Here is an 18,697-nt window from a genome sequence, read left to right on the forward strand (position 1 = left end):
GGTAACTAACTTAATGACATTTTTTAAGACTAAGACCTGGCACCGCGTCAACTGAATTTTTTCATTTAAGTATTTTATAAATCAGAATATCATACTTATTTAAATGCCATCTTACTGGTGTTCCTAGTAGATTGTCCTTCTAGAAGTATATGTTGCTGTTATCATAGCAAACTGCATATACAGCAGTAAAAGTGGAAATTAAATGAACATAGTAGACTGGAGTTGTCTGGCTGAGTTTATTGCCATTGATTACTTTTTTTTTTTTTTTGGTTGTTGGTTTTTTTTCTGTTTGTTTGTTTGTTTGTTTTTTTACTTTGAGACCTGAAAGTAATTTAAACATTCTGCTTTCAAATGACTCATTTTCATAACATTACTGTCACTGTTGAGTCCATGTCTCCTGATTTTTTCTAGACATATCAATGGGTTAGTAGTGTAAAATACTGTGGCTCAAGAATCAGGCCTATAGTTTATTTTATTAAGATAAAAAGCAGTTTTGCTAAACAAAACACTTCAGCAATTTCTGAGTTACACAACTTACTAACCAAAATTGTTTTCCTTTTAAATCTCAAGAGCTTTCCTCCTCTCTGACCTTGTGCCTCCTTCTTTTGTAGTGTTAAATGGCTTATCTTCCAAGCTGTCCTGGAAAAATCTCTGGTTTCAGGGCAATGAATCAACGTGTCTGTTATCTACAGTGATTTCCAGTAGGAGGCACCTGTGGCCACATAAACGCAGTCTCATTGAACATATTTATCTGCCAAATAGCCCTCATGGTTTGGGTATTCTGTGTATATTTCTATAACTAATTCATTTTCCATGTTCAACTTTCATGTAAGTCTTTAAACTTCACACATGCTTGGAGTCCTATTTCTTCTGGTATCTCTGATAGACAGAATCCAGTCTTTTGAGGAGTCTCTAAGGTAATTTCCATTTGCAGCCATTACTATTCAATGGTGATAGTAACTTAGGAGGCCAGAGATCACTCACTGCAAGCTCCACTGCTACTGAACTCATGCCAGTCATGAGTACTACAGATGTTTATTCTATCAGCAGATGGAAACTTCATGGGTCATTTTTCCTCCTTCCCAAGGGTAAATGTCAGTTTGTTTGAGACTTGAAAACCTGCTTTCTTGTCACCAGGTCAAAACTCTGACCTAATCAGTAACAGCAACATTTTAGGTTAGACATCGGGGAATCTTTTGATACATTAGCTGCTGACTCAAGCATATGTCCATGAAACTAGGGAAATATTCCTTTCTCCTTGAGACTCAGGTTCCATCCTGCATGTTTGATATCAAGGCTGTGCAACGTGCAGTTATTTTTAACAGATGTCATGTCATTTTTACCTTTGAGAACAGCTCTAATGGACCATGGATGAGCCATCAGAAAAAAAGTAAATTGACTCTTACATGAATTCTATGCTATATAAGGTACACCATGAACAACTCTGCACTAACATATTTTTAAATTTAGAATAAAGTGCCCATTAAATATTCTCAACAGAATCATTCCTCCTTTACTTTATTGGTACAGCACTGAAATCAGACAAGCGCATTTCAGAGACAAGTTATTTTTTTCCTAATTTAAAAAGATCAGGAACCTGATAGAAATCACAGCTCAGGGTTCAGAGGCCAAATGACCGGCCAGTTGACTGTAACTGAACAAATGAAGGTACAGCACAAAAATCTCCCCTTATTGAATATGCTGCCAGAATTCATTGGGCATTGTGGGTACAGTGCTGCTTGTCACATACACTGGTATGTCTCTGAGCGCGTCACGTGCTGCATAAAAAGAAGGAAATGGATAAAGAGAGGTTTAAGGTCCAGTTCCTCTGTTTTTCAGACTGCTCTGAAATTGAAAATACTAAAAGTACCACACCATTAACATGCCTCTGGTCTACTTGGAGAAGCCAGTTAGAATTAGAAGACATGTTTTTCTATATGGTCATGCAGCCCATAGTTTCTCACCAAATATGCTGAGGTTTTGAAAAAACAAATGAATGAAAACTATTTTTTTTTTTCAAAACCACTTAACACCAATAACTCTCATAATTGATAGTTTTATTTTATGCACATATGTGTCCTTTTGATCTGAAAGGGCAATGAAGTTAAATTTAGTCATGTCTTACTTCATTTGACTCTATAAAATGACAAATTATTAGAACTATGTAAAAAACAAAGCCAGCCCTGCACTCTCTGCCAGCTTGAAAGTTCCAGTTTTGATTGTTGCTGCCATAACTCCATTTTACTAGGGTGCAATATCCTTAAAGTTGGTAAGAGTTATAATCCTGTAAATTCTGGCCTGTGTAAACAAGATCCTTTGGAATGGAATCAAAGTTGATTCCACATTTTCATCCTCTAACAAAAAATCTATATTTACAGTTACACTACTGTGCTACATATTTGCTACCAGATTCCAGGGACTGAATAACAGCAAAGTTTTATTCAAGACAGTCATCTGGATTTGGCAGGCATGTTTGAAAGCTATGCACCACTGTCTATTTCTAGAAGCATTTTATTATCATCCCCACATGCCTGCTGCTGGATCTTGGAAAAGTTACTCCTCATATCTATACTTCCCTTTTCTGAAAATGGAATATCATCACTAATCAATACAGCACTTCGCGATACTGCAGTTCATTGGCCAGAGGTGAAACTATTATTATTACTATAAAGTCATATATATATATATTACTGTGTGCCTGGTGCTTTACTGAGTTGTCCAAATAATCTATTTCTTGTGATTATAAGTACTGTAACTTCCTGAAATACAACTGAGAAATGAACTTGAGACCAGTCTTAAACCCTTAATGTCCTCCTCATTAAAAAGGCAGTACCTGTATTAAGAACTGTTCCTTAGGAGGAATGGTTTATAGGACTAGGCTTTTATTGTAAGGAATAAAACACTGAAATCGTGTTTTTAATTCTTTGTGCGGGTCATGACTGCTTATAATAAATGCATACATATATATATGTATATAGATTAAAAAATAACGTTTCTGAGAACCAACTGTACGGTTGCCCTCTGGCTGTTTCAACTCTGCATGTTCATTCCCAGGTATACATTCATCTCACCTAGAAATTGCAGCAAATGTACACAGCTGGGTTGCAAGCAATCTGAATATTACTGTATTTCAAAGTATTCCTGAAGAAGTATTTTAGGACAGTTATCTTATATGCTCTTACTTTAACTCTGTCCTGTATTTAACAATGGAATATTGTTCCACTTTCAAATATGTGAAGTCTGATCCTCTGCCTTTAGATAACCTGACTCATTACAATTTCAATTAAAAAGTTCCTTATTTTGTGAGAATTTTACTCCTGTTATTTGTTTTCAAAACTCTGGGTTACAGAGGCATATTCTTATCTTTTGTATGTTAACATCATCCCTGAAGAAATTTGATTCCATTTTACTTCAGACTCCATAAAACTTGTAACTGCTGATGTTCCAGTCTGAAGACAAAGGTACCAACAATCCTCAGAAGAAGATAAATTTCAGAGGTTGCTCAAGATTACACATCTATCAAAACTGAAATCAAAGGCATGATAAGTGATACTATCTGGAGTCTTACAGATCCTACAGAACACAATGGAACAGCTCAAAGGGACACGATGATCTTTATTTTCATTTGTTGAATCTCAGTGCATAAATGGAGTTCTAGTTCTTATATTTTTCTGCTCAAACAGTGGAAGAGCTAATTAGGGAATTTCCAGAAGTATTATTTTTTAGTTTAAACATTTAGAGAATTCCTTGTTTTAATACACTCCCTGCACTACCCAGAAAAAAATATGGACGATTGTATATGTTACTTTAAGAATTATACTAAAAATTAAAACAAAAGACAAAACCAACTTAAAAGGTGAAGAAAGTGCACGGGACTTTTTGAGTAGATGGAAGACACTGTAAGCAATCTCTTTGTTTGAAGGAAAGATGTCACTAGTCACAATATCCAGGATCTAGATGCTGAGATATCCTTCTTCAGGACTAAATATTTCTAATTACTGGGAAAATACATGAGAGGAAAATTAAATATTAGGTGTTCACACTAACTTCTGAATGACTTAACCCTCCTCCTTATAATGAAGCAGCAGCTCAGAAAAACAGCAATAGAGAAATCACAAAGACCAGACAACCATTCTTCATTCTAACACTATACTGGATATTACATATAACAAAGGTTCATCAGTAAGGAGCAGTCTCCAGCCTGGGGAGAAAATGAGCCTGTGAAATTGTGATTATTATAAATAGTCTCGCTGAGGTCTTGCAGGTGTTGATATCCACTGTCATAAATGTACTTGAAGTAATGAGAGTATTAAGACAGTGTATACACAAGCAGTAAAGTATAGTAGTGAAAAACATAGGGAATTGATGGACCTTTAAGCACAAGAACATAGAATTTAAAAAGGAAAGAATAAAACTACTTTCAATCAGTGCTTTCCTACTGGAATCAAATCACATATGAATGAGAGCTGATGGTAATCATTCTAAATCAGAGCTAGAAGTTTTAGAAAAGCAGTAAGGAAATCAAAAAGACATGGAAAGAAGTCTCTGGCTAGCAGAATCAGTGAGTATAAGACATGGTTTTTACATACATGAAGAACAAAACAGTTCTACCAATAACTCTGATCTACATCTAAAAGCAAATAAAAGAAATAATAAAAATGAAGAAATGTATGTATCTGTGTGACAGGACAGGAGAGAAATGTTTTCCATTCAATAAAAGTGATAGAGCATGTTTTAAAATTGTACTAAAATCTGTCATTTTAACAGCAGATCCATTTCTAATTTAAAGGGAAAAAAAATGTCCAAACTACAAATAATTTAAAATTGGTTTGCAAAGGACAGATTTGATATAATAAGACTGGCTGCAACAGCTCTTTGAATAATGGTGATGTATGTCTGCCACTGGAAATCTGAATACCAAAATGTGAGGTCTTCCTCTGAATATATGCTGTAGTTAAGAGAATTCAGTTATTGAAGTCCTATTTGAATTATACAGAAACTGGTAATAGATGATTAATTTGTCTCTTCTTTCTTTATAAAATAAATTAGTCTGAGAGGAACATTTGTAACATTCTGTAGGAGAACCAGAAGCCCAATTTTCATGTTCAAGTTCAAGTACCTAATAGTAGTTGGGCAACACATGTACCAACGATCATTTTTAGGCAATCTGAGATCAAGCTCTTGGTAGGCCAGAACTTTATTTTGAGGACTACCTTGATTATGAAAGAATTCTGAATGTCAAAAACGTAATAGCTGTTGATGGCAAAAAAACAAAAGCACCTTCTCTCCTCTGAGATTTGCTTTTAGAAGCCATGAGGATTCGAGTCTACCTTAGAAACTGATCCACCCTGATATGATTAAAATGACTTGCAGGAAATAGCACAGTGATACAACAGGAAAACAAAACCAATAATGAATGATAACACGCCTAGAACACTGCTAGTGCAAAGAGGAGAGGCAGGTGATTTACAGTATTTCAGTGGCTCATTTACTTTGAGTGGAATATCAATTCATCAGTGTGGCAAAAGAAAATTTGCTTCTCAAAAGAGTTGAGAGAGAACATTCTTTTTTCTTTTTAAATTAAAGATGCTTAGAAATTGGAGGCAATACAAATACTGTGAAATAAACATACTCTCCAGTAACAGAACAAAGAAGATGCTGCTGCTCTTTGTCATGTTATTACCTCCCCACCCCACAACGGATATGTCAAAATATTAAATAGGAAAACAGTGCATAGATATCAGAAGCTTTCAGATTAGATAGCAGCTGTTTATTCCCCCATGGACTGTGAATGAAAAATCCTCTATAGTCATGGTTAAGTAGCAACTAAAACCAAAAGAGCCCCATGGAGAATGTGAAATCTCACACTCCCCTAAAATAGCTCCCAGATTGCAGAGGTAAAAAGGGAAGATTAGGCGATTGCTAAAATTTGTAAATTATTTATTTGGAATTGAACTGACATTCCCACCATACAGTAGGCAAAATTCACTCCAGTTTAATCAGAGAAATTTCTATGGGATTTATGAAGTAAATGTTTATTTCTTGCCTCCAAGTTGAATTTGGCTTGGTTTCTCCTCTTTCTCACCAAGCTAAAAATCAGCTATGATCTATACATAGTGATACACACATGGTCTATTGCTACATGCATGTTCAATTTGATTTTTTGATTTTACTCATCACATTAAACATTTTTCTTCTGTCTTTGCAAAGAAACTATGAGTGTTTGCAGCATACAAGAAACATGTACAGCCATTTGTAACTGCACAGCAAGTGTCTCAAAGTAAAATTCTGAACAATTTGTGAATGGGATTTGCTTTTTCTTTTTCCTGTTCACACTCCTGCCACCTCTTACTTTTTCCATGTATTTATTAGAACCAGTATTTACAAGTATGAAGTAAACATGTACCTGGCAACACTGATGGGAAGGTCTTTACACACATTAGAAATTAAAGAGATTAAATATAATAAGCCTTTTCTTAAACATTTGCTCTTTCTTACATGAACTAATAACTGGTGGAAGATATGCATCCTGAAGACGACTACTAATTTCCAGTTTTAAACAGTGGATGACCATATTTAATTTATCCGCTGAAATGAATTTATTAAATTTACTGCTTTCACAGTCCTGTAAAGGATTTTTTAATTTCTAATTTATTATTAAGAAAAATCCACTCTAAAATAAAAAGATTTATGGGATATGTAAAATCATTAAACTTTTCCTTTTCTATACTACTTACTGCATTTATCATTATTCTTAGTGTACAGCCCTGGTAAACTGAACAATTGCCAGCAGAAATTCAAAGTCAGAAGGATATGAAAGCTTAAAATGTGTGTATGTAAGAATACAGAACAAGCTTCTAGCACTAGAAGATGAAACTAGTTACTTCAGGTAGAAATTATGTAGCTACTCTTTTTTTTTTTTTTTTTTTTTTTTTTAATTTCTCAGATGACACATCAGTTTTATTGAACTCTTAGCTCTTAGTAGTAGACATACGGACACTGTGCTTCCTAATGTTACCTGTGCTTAGCAAAGTGCTGCAAGTTTTCACAGCTGCTAAAATAGTCTTCCTTTTTGATAGTTAGATAGAGGTTCCCCTTCTATAAATACTACTTGGAGACTCCACCTGCAAATCAGCTCATTATCAAAGATTTGTAAGAGGTCAGAAGAGACCCTGTAACTCTATATGGAATCAAGAAACATACATTTCAAACTTACAGAAGCTTTACTGACTTGCACCCCAGAAATCTGTTTGTCTGGGAGGCTTATAGTATATAATATTGGTGGGCACATGGAAATGGGCTTGGGATGGCAAAAAATGAGAGTAAATGAGACACTTTTGTGTCTTAGAAAGCGTGAAGTAGCGGTCTGTTAGCTACTGATAAAAGTTCAGAGGAGAGAGAGAGGTGTTTTCTATCTTAGGTCATATCTTATTATGTCAGATCCTGGGAGAGGCTGAGCATCTGCTGGTCACCCCCAGGGACCAAAGAGACCATTTCTCTGTTTATAACCAAAAGTGTAGCAAAATTCATATACTTTCCCAAAGGATCATGATTTCTTTCTATACTTAAATAGTGTTTGTAAAATTCACTGAAAATCTTTGAAGATGCTGTAACAGCAAAAAGGTATTACAGCACCAACTCAAATTCTTGCTTGAAAATAAGGTTCTACAACATTCACATTTCAGCTATTTATGCACCTTGGCGCTTTCTCTTTGCTATTATTTACACTTTATCTGCCAAAGTAGACAATTTCTTCACCTATAAGGGAAGGTAGTTTGGGATTGTTATTTTTTGATTTTGGCAACGGATTGTAAGAGTTCTGAGAATAATCCAAATTTCACTATTTTGCTATTTATAATTTGTTTCTGTCCAGAAGGAAAGAAGAATTTTCTTAGTTTTTTTTTTTTTTTTTTTTTGCTTTAGTCAAAGGCTAAAAGTATTCCTACATTACAGTGACTCTCCAAACACCAACCAAACAAAAAATCTCAGTTGTGAGTCAGAGCTTAACTGACACTTTATTTTACTTATTCTTATTTTATCCATCTTTGTGCATGATTGCCTGAGTCTAAACTAAGCAATAAGTGATCATACCACAATATGTCACTAGATCCAATGCAAGTCACATCAACCTCAAAATAAATTGCCATGAGAAAGGGACATGGTACAAGCTAAAGGGTGATGTATTCAATACTATTTTAAGATGTGATGTTCTGCACAGGTCAGCATAAGAGAGGTTACAGCCATAATCCTACAACAGGAATCACAATGCAGTACTGAGGTGGTTTATGAATTTTGGCAGATCAGGTGCAGTTTGTAATCCATGAAGCATCTAGCTATATTCTACCCTAATATTAGAGAGAAAACAAGCAAATGTCTTTAGGGCAGAAATGTGACAACAGTGTATACACATAAACATCTCCTTAGGTGCAGAGAGTATTTAATTGTGAGCTTGTAATTTTGAACTCTTTAAATGTTACAACAGGTTATTCTTTCTCAGTATGTGTTTTTTCTTAAGTTCTCATCAAGGCAAGGGAAAGTTTCTCTTTTGCTGCGTATCAGGGAGATATGAATTCTATTCAGCATCACACATTTTTAAGCAACTGTGATGCTATAATAAGGCACTAACACAGCAGCATGCTCTGCATACCAATGGCTACATTTCTTATGCAGGCTCACTTCTGCCCAGTGGAACTGAGACTTCTTCAAAAAGAGCAATGCAAATTATTGCATTTGTTGTTGGGTCATATAACAGAATTTCACAGAAATGAATAAGGAAAACAAAGCTCTTTTCCTCAGCCTTTACAAAACTACCAGCATGCTACCTGAAATTTATTTCAGGCACTGCAGACACACAGATCACTGCAGCTTGCCAGAAGAGAATACAGGACAGAGGATTTTTTTTTTTTTCCGACAGATTCCTTCACTGAATGTGCCTTTCTCATCTTGTTTTTAAACAGAGGAGAATATTCTTAAGTCAAGAAAGGAATAAACCCTTGTTTTCACTCAGTTCAATGCTGCCAGATTTGGAATAGCTGACTTGCTGCTTTAGTTCACTTGTCCTTATAACCTGTCTGTACAACAGCATAACTTTCCACTCACTTTAGACAAATTTGAGAACTAACAAGAAGGCAAATGTGGTGATGTCTGTATGAACATCTTAATCTGTCAAGATGGAATGCAAGCTCAGTTCCCCAAGGTCACGTCCTATAAAACCAGTTAAGCTCAGTTGTGAAGTAATGCCATTGAGTCAATGCAACTAGTTAGGCACCTGAGATGAAGCCCATGCTTCTGTGCTCTGCTGGATGCCTCACACATGCTAGCATAGGGTGTAGCATGGATATCTCCTCTTTGTAGACATCTGAGTAAAGAAAACAAATCTAGACTTTCTTTTCCTGTTTAAAGACAAATGCTTCCTGTCAAAGGAATGATGACGTTACTGGGACTGGAGGGTTCTTGTTTGAAGAAGGGGGGCTAGGGTGGAGGCTGTTATCTCTCCTAGCTTCAAATCCCTTCTTCAGATTCAAGGTCTGTATGCTGGACAATGTAGAGGACAGAATAACCTTTATGCTTTAAGAGAGAACTCAGTTTCACACCTGCAAAATGGAATATTAATAGGCAAGGTGCTTCTTGCAATGGCATCCCTTTATGACCAATGACTGGTACACCTAAATGTGTCTATGAAAAAAAATAATTAGGAGTCTTGAGACTGTCGTAAGATATATTTTCCCAGTAAAGTAACCATTTATATCTGAAAAATCCTTTGCATTATATGTGGCAAAATGATCTTTTAAGTTCAATGAAACCCATGTTTTTTCAATGGCAGTTTCATTCATGGCAATAGTAGCCCAGTGCTACATTTGTAGGGTTGGAGGTTAAATGTAATCAACTCAGTTCAGCTAAGATACATGAATGTTGTTTACAAGCAGAATCAACAAAGCCATCCTAATAAGACTCTAGAGTGTAAATTAGAGATAAGAAGAAAAATCTCCCAATTAAAATTTTCCTAAAGGTTGACGGCTTAAAGCCATTGCACATTGTGGTCAGATCTGGATGCAAAAACAAAACAAAACCCCCAAACACTCTTAATTGTGACAAGGCTAAAACAGAACAACAGAGGGAGTACATTCAGAGCCAGACAGACTATGGGCAATCTGTTCTAATAATAGGTGTGTGTCTAGACTTAAGGCCAAATTCTGAGAAACTACTATTGTTGAAATCAGTGAGAACTCTGTCGAGGAAAAAGGAAAAAAGTGAGCAAGCTACTTCAGCATTTGGTCATAATATATTAAACACTGCACACCCAGTAAAAAAAGCACAAAAAGACATCAGGTTGAATCCCCTTTCAAGTAAAAGTTAACTATTTCTGATTGACTTTTTTTAGTATGTGCCAAGTGATGCAAATTTGGGTCTTGATTGTTCATGTACTAATTTTTGTTTGAAAACATGTAAGATTTATACAATGAGTAAAGAAAAAAAAAAACTCAGTCTATCTAGAAATGAGTTTGAATCTTGAAAAATTCTGACAGTCATCTACAGAGTCTGAGCTGGATTTAAGAGTTCTGGATTTCTTGCCTGATTCACCGACAGGAGTACAAGTACAGGACCTGCTCTGTAAGGACTGGATGCCCATCAAAATTATGTTTAGCTGTGGCCATACTGGACCTATTTCTCATATAGGGTTAACTGTTTGTCTAGTAGCACATAAAGAAAAATGTGAAATGAGGCTCTGTATTTCATGTGTTTCCTATTCTGAATATGGAATAGAGTGCCTGAGGAAGAGCTGAAAGAATGTAAAACTTCTAAATTTCCAGACCTCCCCAATTTTCAGGTTTTTTTGTGGAACTCAAGTCTTTTTGGGAAAGGGAAGTTAACAGATAAGTCTTACTAGAGTGTGGGAATAGGATATGCAGCTGTACAGAAGTTCTGATAATATCTCAGGAATTTGAGTCTAACTCCATCCGCAGGTGACTAAAATGAAGCTGATGGAAATGTCCAGTCACATTAATATTAGCCCACCTATTCTTTTGCTCACTTAAAAGACATCCTGGCCCTCACTTAAAATTCCCCTCAGTTCATGTATCTTCCACATCTTTCTCATTAATTTCATCTAGCACCTAAGTCAAGAAGTAGTAAGACTTTCAGATTCTTTGAACTGAACTAGAAAATATACTCCAATTTCTACAAAAGCCTTCTGAGAAGTTCAAGAATTACCACTTTTTTCATTAAAATTATTACTGTGGAAGAATAATGCCTTAATTTTTTAAATTGCTGTGGCTATGTCTATATGGACAGCTTAACTTCCTATCAGACTCTCAAATGTTCTTTAACATGCCTGAAGTCCTTTAGCTCACTGAAAACTGAGCAGCCAGCCTTGAGCTCTGTCCTTTCAGAAATATAAGACCGGTGCTCTGGACCAGAATGCTGGCACTTCCCCTCGTGTCAGCTGGACATAAAGGTAATCAGGAGTCAATTCCTAACAGAAACATCTTCTAGTCTTGTTGTACTCACATAAATGCCAGTAGCGTCAGTCAAATCTGTATCAATACAACTATCCTGCTATCATCCCATCCCTTACCAAGCATTTACAACTTCCTAAAGTGACTGAAGTTTCCAATTTTTTCAAAATCCCCAGTTCTCATGATCTTTCCTGCTTCCATTCAGTCTGTCTGTCCTTCACTTTAAATATATGCAAAGCAACTATTTTTCTACATAAGCTTCTTTAAATCATAAGCTAAAAATTCAGAGGTTATCTCCTCATAGAACTCTGCTTTTCCATTTACAAATAGTTCATTGTTCATTCTTATTATACCAGCAAGTAAATCTATAAAAGGTGGCCAGGGAAACTGGAAGCTTGCTTCCATCATAAATCTGCCTGCTAGAGGAATGGTATGCTCTCTTGATGTCATTGTGCTTCTAATGATTACCATGAGTGCAATAAATAATAATAATTTAAAAAGCATTAAGAAATAGGAAAGAAAAATGCATTTTTTGTTAATTTTGTCCAAAAAATTCTCAGGACTTATCATTTTATGGTATTTTCAGGAAAGATGAGGGAGAGAAATAGCCTGGAAATCTCTTTTATGATTATTAAAGAAGATGATGTTGAGTGGATCAGCTCCCTGTAAGTCACTGGCAAATTCTTATTCCCTTGGTGCTTTTTATTCTACCTCCTCTTCTTCTCTTTCTGTCAGTCAGCATCTTTGTTTCCTTTTATTTGTATCAAAACAAAGATCCTCAGTGTCTACTGAAAGATTTCAACTGATTTCAGCATGCCTTGGAAAAAGTCGTAAACTTTGCCAACAATTTGTCTACTGCCTGTCTTCATAACTTTATACTTTCCAGGCCTGATAGAGATTGCACTGCAATGCAGGGATCTATTTCATTATGCTTTCTCTCCTTCAGTAGTTTTGGAGAAGACTAGAAGATGAACAAAATCTGGGCGATCCCTGAGCTCCACAGACACTTGGCACCATGATGTATCTGTCAAAATATGGCGCTGGATATTGCAAGAGCAGTCACTTCCACATACTGAAAACTAGGATTTTCTTTATGCAGTAAGACATACACAGACTTGGAATATTTCAGAGGTCCAATGGCAGAACACATAGGAGTAATTGAAGTACAAGGTGCCTGGGATACCAGGAGCCCCAGGCGTCTCAGCAAGTCTTCCCAGGATAAATACAGCATCACTAAAGATCGCAGTGTTCTGGCATCTATCTTTTTTATTGGTTATTGCATTAGGTAGGCTAGAGGTATCTTGGGTATGTTGCAACTACATAATTTCTCTGTTGGCTCCTCTTCCCCTTATATACTTCAAGTCCCAGTTATGGTTTCCCTGATGAAAAATCATTAGTTTTCTCTGAGGTCCACTAAATGGCTTTGCTTAAACAGTTATGGAGTAAAAGCACATTTTCAGAGAAGAAAAGATAGTTGTTTTTTTTTTGGTTTTTTTTTTTTTTTTTTCTTCAGACGATACCTAAGACTAGCAACTTTTGTTAAAAAAGAATAAATTAAAATATTATAAAAGGAAATGTTGCAATTACAATTGATACATAAATAAGAAATAAGAATAACCCTTCAAAACAGAAATCCTTTATTATAATTCAGAAGTCATATTAGTCAAAGCTTGTTTGTACTGTGTCAGGGTCTTCAATGTCAGCATATTTTAATAATTTAGTAAAACAGTAATGTTATATAAAATTGATTCACACTGTAACTTAGCTGGTCTGTAAATATGCATGCAAACAGAAGAACGGGACCTAGTCACATCCCACTAATAAAAAGCTGTAGTTATTAAAACAAATCTGACAAACCACATTGTACTGATCATATTATTAGGTTATTTCTTATTTTGCTATTCTTCTAAATTTGAAATATATATATTTTAAATTATAATATAAAGCCTTGGCCAAACGGTCCAGATTCCAGTATGTTTGGCAATGAATTAATGTGAAAATAGAAAGGTTATGTGTTTCCAAATTTGCATTCTAAACAGCACTAGACTTTAGATTGAAGATGGCCATTTAAGTTGACTAATTTTTAAATACTGTATTAGTAATTTATTGTATTTTTTAAAAGATAATTTTAAAAAATATACAACTTTCTTGTAATACTAATATTGTACTCTATTATGGCTGCCATTAAAGCTTCGAATATTGGAGAAATACACCGCAGGAAAATAAATTACTGTAAGATAAAAGACCATGATCTTCTCCCATCTGCCTTGTTATCTTTAATTGTAATTCATGTTATCTCTAACACATACCCATACCTATGTGTTTAGAAGACCCAGATTAAGCTTTCTGATGAAACTATGCATAATGTTTTGATTCTGCAAACATACATTACTCTGTAATATACATACAAAAACATGCACATAAAGCTGTTGACACCCACAAAAATGGTGAAGGTGCTGAAAATGAGAAATTATTGATGACCACTGTTATTTCAATAAACAGTAAATTGTAAAAGCAGTAGAAGGCTGAGAAGTAGAAAAAGGAAAGGCAAGTATGAAAAGAAATTCTCTCTTATGTGCTAGTAGAAATTTAGCATCTTTAAGAGCTCACTTGAAGGCAAATTTAGACCCTAGTAGGGCAGTTACAAACCTAGCAGCAAGATACAACATAACCACCACTATAAATGCTGAAGAAACATTTAATATTGGAAGAAAACAGATGAAGAAATATGGTGAAGGGAATAATTCTGTCTAGTATCTTTGGCATACAGAGACTTACTTTCCTGTTTAGCATATGGCCTCAACACAAATCCAAGAGATTTTAAATCAAACTCAGGGGACCAAGAGTCAACCCCAACCCTACTTGGATGAAAGTAAACGGTTCTGCTGAATAAATTGAAGGAATAATGGTCTATAGCAAATGGGTGGAAATTGCCTGCAAGAGGATAAGCTGCACTTGATATTGACAATTTGTTTTTACCATAGCTTCCAAATACAAAACACCTAAAGCTTGCACTCAGTTGACAGAAAGATATTCTTCACAGAAGTGGCATCAAAATACAAATAAATTAGATACCACTTAGAGACTTGAAAGCCATTGAAAAGCAGTGAGATGAAAGGCAAACACCACTGAAAGTGACAGCAATATTTTCTTCCAGAGCACAGAAAATGGAAAAGGAGAACTCTTTAATAGCATAAAGAGAAAAGATGCCGTGTTTCTGTAATCAAGTACCATACCTCTTCACAGAATTCAAGTAAATACTTCAAAATGGGGCACATTAAACAGCACTGCATTGGAAAAACCCTCTCTCTCTTTATTGTTTTCTTGACATAATGTGCAATATACAAACATGAGAGGAACCAGCTATGGATTGTGGCATAGGCAGCTTTGTCTTCACCTGTGATTACCATTTTGCCATAAAGTACTGAGAGATTAATATTTGAGTTGAAACTACATTGTAAAATATTTCATTTTGCATAACTGTCCTTTGCCTAATATTTCCAAATGTCTCTTTTAATGAAACATTATTCCATGATACATTACTGTATTAAAATGTCTCATGACATTAGCTTTACATCAAAGTTTAGAATCTTGGCATTTTCCACATAATACTCAGCCTGCAGAAGATTTTTACATAAATGCACACTTTTTAACCAATAAGGCATGTCTTGTTCATTTTTCAAAATATTATGGCATATTACATCTCAAAATAAAAACTTAGACGCTTGCTTTTTAGACAGATGAGTTTCCAGTTGCTAGCAGAAATAATATAGCTGCTAAAACAGAATGAATCAAATTTTGATGATTTTGGGGGAAGTTATTGCATCGCTTTTAACAAAACACAGGAAAGCAGGTAACAGTCTTGTGTGCTTTTTGAAATAATTTTAAATGTTTTGTCAAAACATTTTATGTGCTTCTTCTGCTGCATCAGGACTGCTAATAACAGACTGTCCTTTCTCACTACAGTGCAGTGAGAGGAGAATTATGTTTTCGACTACGTAAGAAGTCAAACAATGTAGTAGTTGAGAACAGAGGGTAAACAAAGGATGTGGATCAAAAAAATCTATCAGGGATTTTTTCACATGTTAATCCAGCCTGCTAATCATTCTATGTGTGTAGATCTGTACAGATGGAAACGAATTGAAACTGAAGGCATAACGATATGATAAGAAAGTGCCTGGTTACACAGGAAGTGTGTTTAGAATAAAACCAGATAATTCCTGGAATGCATATATACTGAAAAGCATAAAATAAAATAAATGGCTATTACTAGTGTTCCTCTTACTCCCCTAATTGCAACTGTAACTTGAACAGATACTGAGAACATAGATTGCAAGCAGTAAGCGAATAAAGAAAAGTTCAGAAAACAAATGTTCCACCTCTTAGAGTATAAACCATGTTACTTCCCATCAGTCTATAGTAATAAAAATTTTGATACAAAGCACAAATGCTACAAGGCTATTGTGCACTAAAGGGAAAAGGAAGGAGGCACCAACTACCCTGCTTATATCTTCAGTTCCTGCAGCAGAAGGGAAATAACAGAATTTGTCAAATAACCATTTCCAAAGCACAGTGCCTCCCTCTGCTGCTTCAGAGAAAAACATATTCCCTTCTCCACACTTGGCAATAGTTTAAAGCTGAGCATGTGAGTACCTATCAGGTGGGTACATTCAGAGAAACCTCAATATCATAAGATGACTTGCAAATGCCACCCAAAATTTTGGTTCCAGTTGTGGCCAATCTCCAAAACTGGCTGTGATCAAATTACTTTAGTAAAGTAACACACTTTATTATACCCTGACCAAATCATGCCAGAAGTGTGTGCATGCATGTTTACATATTATATAGACACAAAAATACATCCATTGCCCCTCCCTTCTTTCTTTGACATAAAACATTCACATATTCTGCTGACCTCTGACTCCAGTTTATCACTGCTTTGACCAACCTGTATCTGAAAGTTACGCTGGGGAACCGCTGGACCAAACACAAAGTTTGTGAAGAGTTTAATTAAAAATACCCCAGAATTAGTTGAAAATCTAGGGGGAGAAAAGGGCCTGCTGTATTTTTTTTTCCTTCCTGTTATATATTATTGGTAAATATAGACATAAAGACAGTCTTAAAAGTATTTATTAGGTTACTGAAGTGAAAAGCTGTCTCTGGAAGTGTTTTATAGGCCTACAAAGCTGCATGATGGGAGGCTCGGTTCTTTGTAGCTGGTGGCAGTTGAACACTAGAACTATATAGAACTTTCAGTGAGACCCACATTTGCAGATAAAGCCTGTCCTGGGTTAGGGATGACTGCCTTTGCAAATCTGCTCTGCTTTGCTAGAACAGATGTTATAACCACAAAACTGCAGATGAAAATCGTGGTGTTGGGGGGAATTGTTTCTTATATTGTAGGTCCCCATAAATAGTACAAGTCTGAAGTACTGCCGTCAGAGACAGATGAGTCATCCAATACATTTCCAATAAATACGTTTGAACTTGTAAATGATTTTACTCTAACTGTGATTTCACCTCTTTTGAATTTACTTCTGTGAATATTTGGAGCAATGAAATTTTGCTGGCATGAGTATAGAAGCATATTCATGATAATCATGGTAACTACTCCTGCTGGCCCACAGAATATTTAGGATTGAAGGTGCCCACACTAATAACTACATCTTCTGATACAAGAGTTGCTGTTCCATTATGTTGGTCAGAATAAAAAAGGGGCCATCTCAATCAACAGCTTTCTCATTGCTGACAAGTGCAACTCTGCTGTTTCTGCTTCTTCCTTTGCCTTTGTCTCCAACTACTAACAACAGCAGCCAAGGCTTCAGGGCTTCTGCCTGCATGCTCATTGCCTAAAACTCCATTAAAATGAGAAGAGGAAATTAAATATACATTTCTCTTGGTACTGTTGTTGCATGGTCCAATCCTGTCAATATGTGCTTGGGTGTTTAGCTCTTTTGACATATTCTGTCTCGTAAAAGGAAGCAGAGCTAAACAGTGTATAACTATAGACTCAGTATTAATGTTCCATCTCACTGGGTTTCCTTATGAATGGGAGCAGAGAGTTCATTAATATGAAGCCACAATCCTGAGATAAAGACATTTTAATGTTCTCATTAAGGTGTATTGTACGTAACAAGAAAGTATTAAATACCTGTATATTACAGGTATTAATATCAGCTGAACATGCTATTAGGCAGTAAACATAAGGACAGTATAGCTGTTTCCCCTTTGGACTTGCCTTACTACGAAGCCACCAAGGAGAAATGCTTCATTTCATCTATTCTTAACCGAGAGATACCAAACATGGACAATTCAAAGTATGATTGCCTTGAGGAGCTGTGAAAATCCAATTAGACCCAGATGTCATTTCAGATTTGATGACTAATCACACAGAAACATAATGCAAAAGAAAACATTATTAAATGTATCCTTGTCTTAAGGTACTAGTAGAACATAGGGAATGGCTCAATTAAGTACCTGTGCTACAGAATGCATATTAGCTGCTTCTAAAATTACACTGAGTCCCTCTTTGTGAAATTAATCTCTCCAACCATAAAATGAGACCTTTACTTCTTTCTGCACTCTTATTAATTGCATGACACTTCACCAGCTCTTGTTGAGCCGAAGCTGAAGAATTAGGCCACAGAAAGGTCACTTCCTTTCCTTTCTGCTTGCATGCTAGTTAATGAGATCTAAACAGCAGCCTGTGTCTAGAAGCAGAGTGGATTAGCTTGTATGCAAGGAACTTTCCAAGCTATGGAAATAAATGCAGGGCAAGCCTCTGTGGTCCAAGCTATGAATACAACACATGGAGCTTGACATGCTCAAGTTTTTTTTTATGAGCCACCTTCACAAGTGCCAGTAGGTGGTCATAATTTATAACCATCCAAAAAATTCTACAAGCTTATTTATGACCATCCGAACATTCTCTGTGTTAATCACCACACAGAGAAAAAAAAAATCACCCTTGCCTCTGCCTCATTAATGGTAAAGCTATAAAAAGGGAATGTTTCTCCAGCTCAGCACAGACAGCAGGAAAATAGACCTACACTTCACTGTCCCTATACCAAGTAATCTGTAGAAGAAAAAGCCTTATGTACTGTCATGGTAAGATCCTCCTGTGAGGGACTATCCTCCACTCTGTAAATGAGGTACTCCAGTAAAGACATTTGATCTTCCGGCTGTGTCTAGAACACCATTAAGTGGGTTGTCTAAGTAAAAATATCACCCCGCAGTCTTTA

The sequence above is a fragment of the Tyto alba genome, unplaced genomic scaffold (assembly GCF_018691265.1).
Source record: "Tyto alba isolate M040663 unplaced genomic scaffold, T.alba_DEE_v4.0 Super-Scaffold_7, whole genome shotgun sequence".
Taxonomy (NCBI): Eukaryota; Metazoa; Chordata; class Aves; order Strigiformes; family Tytonidae; genus Tyto; species Tyto alba.